Source organism: Bos indicus x Bos taurus, chromosome 2 (genome assembly GCF_003369695.1).
Source record: "Bos indicus x Bos taurus breed Angus x Brahman F1 hybrid chromosome 2, Bos_hybrid_MaternalHap_v2.0, whole genome shotgun sequence".
Classification (NCBI taxonomy): domain Eukaryota; kingdom Metazoa; phylum Chordata; class Mammalia; order Artiodactyla; family Bovidae; genus Bos; species Bos indicus x Bos taurus.
The window spans coordinates 103,432,878-103,436,429 of record NC_040077.1 but is presented as its reverse complement, the minus strand read 5'-3'; the positions used below and the strand labels follow the sequence as shown (position 1 = coordinate 103,436,429).

Genomic DNA, 3,552 nt, shown 5'->3' with positions numbered 1-3,552 from the left:
CCAGGGGATCTTCCCGACACAGGGATCAAACCTGCATCTCTTGCATTTCCTGCACTGGCAGGTGGATTCTTTACCATCAGCAGCACCTGATAATCAGAAAGAATTGGAATAACGACTCCTTAAGAGAGTCTCCAAGGAGAACTAACATCTGTTGACATGTATATGATAATATATTCCAAGTGCTTCATATGCATGATCTGTGGATTAGAGATTTTAAATAATGTGCCTCAGGTTGCCTAGCTAAATGGCAGAGCTTGGATTCAAACACAAGTCTAGTTTCCTAAAACCACATACCTTTCCTCCAATAGGTTGCAGCCTCCCTAAAATATTTCTTGACTATCTGCTTTATTTCTGACACTTGACGTACATTGATTTGACCCTCAAGATAACCTCAATGGGTAGCTATTGTTACACTTCAGTTACGAATGTGAAAACTGGTGTTAAGAGAGTTTGAACAATTGTCCCAAGGTTATACTACTGCTACGGAGAAGGCAATGGCACCCCACTCCAGTGCTCTTGCCTGGAAAATCCCATGGACATAGGAGCCTGGTGGGCTGCAGTCCATGGGGTCGAGAAGAGTCAGACACAACAGAGCGACTTCACTTTCACTTTTCACTTTCATGCATTGGAGAAGGAAATGGCAACCCACTCCATTGTTCTTGCCTGGAGAATCCCAGGGACGGGGGAGCCTGGTGGGCTGCCGTTTATGGGGTCGCAGAGTTGGACACAACTGAAGCGGCTTAGCAGCAGCAGCAGCATACTACTGCTAAGAGGTCTACTCAGATTTCAGCACTTCAAAGCTGAGATGTTCCTACTACTGTATTAGTTTACTAGGGCTGTCATAACCAAATTCTACAGCTGATGTGGCTTAAACGATGGAAATTAAGCTTTTCCCAGCTCTGGAGGCAGGAGGTCCAGGATCAAGGTGCCAGCAGGTTAGGTTGCCCCTGGGGCCTCTCTCCTTGACTTACAAATGGCCATCTTGACACTGTTTCCACCTGGCCTCTCCTCTGTGGGTACATCTCTGGTGTCTCTCTGGGTGTTCAAATTTCCTCTTCTTATAAGGACATCCGTTACATTGGATTAGTGCCCACCTGCAGGACCTTAATGCCCTCTTTAAAGGTCCTATTTCCAAATACAGTCACATTCTGAATTACTGGGTATTAGGACATGAACATATTAATCTGCAGGGTGGCTGGGGGGAGACACAATTTAGCCCGTCATAGTCACTCTGTAAGATTATAATACAGATTTTCTACATACTTTTTTTTTAGCTCAGGTTTTTGCCTTTTCCGAGGGCTAAAAACTTCTTCATCTACACATGTGCATAATCCTAACATATAAAACTTTAGAAATACTCTCATTGTAGAAAGAGTGATTAAATGAACTGAACCATGGGCAGGAGAGACCAGTTAGCAGCAAACTGTACAACCTTGAAGAGAAGGAAGAGATTATGCCCATTCCTACAATGGTTTATTGTTTCAGCTTCTCCAGGGAGTAGCAGTAATACAAGGGTCAGTCTTTATCCTCTTTTGCAGAAAATGCAATCTATGCCCTAGGGTTAGGTGGGGTGATGTCTTAGGGATGTCCACGGCCTCCAGACAGACCACCTCCTCACATCCTGTGGGGGAAAATAGGGCTGAATGAGTCAGCGGCCAAGTTGGGAATTAACCCAGAACTTCTGGAATAGTAGGTTCAATATGTGAAAATGAGAATAATCCCCCACAATCATTTTCACTCTGAACCAGCTGATTCTAAAGATATGAATCATTAAAGACAAAGCCAAATCCTCCACCTACATACTTATTGAGTCATTAGTAAAAAAAAAAAAAAAAATTATATAAAAGGTATATACTTTTAGAGCATTTCCCTTTTTTATAGTTTTGACAAAATCAGAAAGATCACAAGAATTCAGCTTAGGAAAGAGAGGGAGGGAGGGGGAAAGAAAGAGCTATGGAGAAAGACACACACACGCACATACACAAACACACATACACATCACAAAACAAGATATAAGACAGTCCGTGATTAACGTGTTCAAATAGTATAGACACACAATGAATTCAGAAAGTTGTTTTGAAATCTAAACTATGAACACCACTTCACTTCATGAGACATTTTTCCATTCTTTTCCCCTTTGTTCAATGGGCTTCATTTAAGATATAAATTACTAACAGCCTTCTAAAGCCAAGAGCAAAGTCCACAAAATTATGTAGCTAATAAAAAGATCAACATGTTTTCCATTTGTTTGTATTTGTCCTAATAGTTCAATGTGATTGTTTAACTGAGCTGGCTTATTGTTAGAACATTTGTTAATATAATGCAAATTAATTCCAAAAAATTTAGAAAAGATTTTGGGAGAAAAAAATCTCAACTTGAAGCAACGTAGCTAGATAATACAAATAGTTGATGTCACTCTCTATTTTTTATTCAAGAGAAGCTTTCTTCTATTAAGTACATGGTCTTATGCCAATAAAGCACTGTTCCTAGCCTGCACTGGTCTAGTTTTTAAGTAGACCTGCCAGACACTTCCTTTCTGTGGACCTAGGGACATAATAAGTGGATCTGTGGTTTGGGTCATTCACTCAGGTTATCATATGTTAACCTTGGATTCCTCCTCATCCTCCTTATGTGTATTTTTGATTCCTCTTTTAGAGAACAAGATTGAGGAAGAATCCAGCAGGAGGCCTAATACCTCTGGCATCTTAACAGCTGATGAGGTGGAGCCCAAACCTATGGATAAAGCCCTCAAACAGGACACCCTAAAGAGCCAGGGCATGGATGTCCATTACTGGTAATAATGGTGGCTACAAAAGCTTGGAGAGAAGAAGCCTCAGTCAGTCCATTAGCATCAATTTATATAATTGGCTTGGGTGCTTGAATGATAAACTGTAATGCTAAGTTATATTTTTTCCCCTGAGTCATGCATTTAGCCACATAGGTTCTCTAGGTCTCCTTGACTTCAAAGGATGTAAGGGATAGATTATATGGGGGAGAAGGAAAGAAGCAGGAAGCATTACCCCCAATTTGGAAATAACTACACACCTCTTTGGGCTTCCCAGGTGGCTCAGCAGTAAAGAATCCTCCTGCCAATGTAGGAGATGCAGTTTCAATCCATGGGTCAGGAAGATCCCCTGGAGAAGGAAATGGCAACTTGCCCCAGTATTCTTTTGGGAAATCCCATGGACAAGGAGCCTGGCAGGCTATCGTCCATGGGATTGTAAAAGAGTCAGACACAACTTAGTGACTAAAGAACAATACATCTCTTTGGAACTAGGACAAATGTAGCACACAAAGCAACAGCAAAACATGGTTTTAAGACATAACATTATGATGCTGATTTTGAACTTTGAACTTTGTCATTTACTTCTCCAGCTTCCCTTTTCTGCTTCTCCTTTCGCTTCCACTGTTTTTCAGTTCCCAGGGAATTGCTGTTCCATAGCTCTTCCCCATTACTTTTGGAGTTCAGTGCCTGTCCCTTCTTGCTGAAGTATTGATGAAGTCCTTGGCAGAGTGTGATTAAGGCAGTGTGGCCATGCTGGCTCCTGTTCA

The 3,552-nt window shown here is 41.5% G+C and overlaps 1 long non-coding RNA gene across 1 annotated transcript; it reads right to left on the bottom strand.

Annotated features, from left to right (window-relative positions):
- Window positions 1-1,456: 1,456 nt before the first annotated feature.
- Window positions 1,457-3,087, bottom strand: LOC113881088. The gene is made up of 2 exons (XR_003507945.1): window positions 3,046-3,087; window positions 1,457-1,621 (listed from the first exon to the last, which is right to left on the bottom strand). It is a non-coding gene; the product is annotated as an uncharacterized LOC113881088 (long non-coding RNA).
- Between the last annotated feature and the right edge of the window lie 465 nt (window positions 3,088-3,552).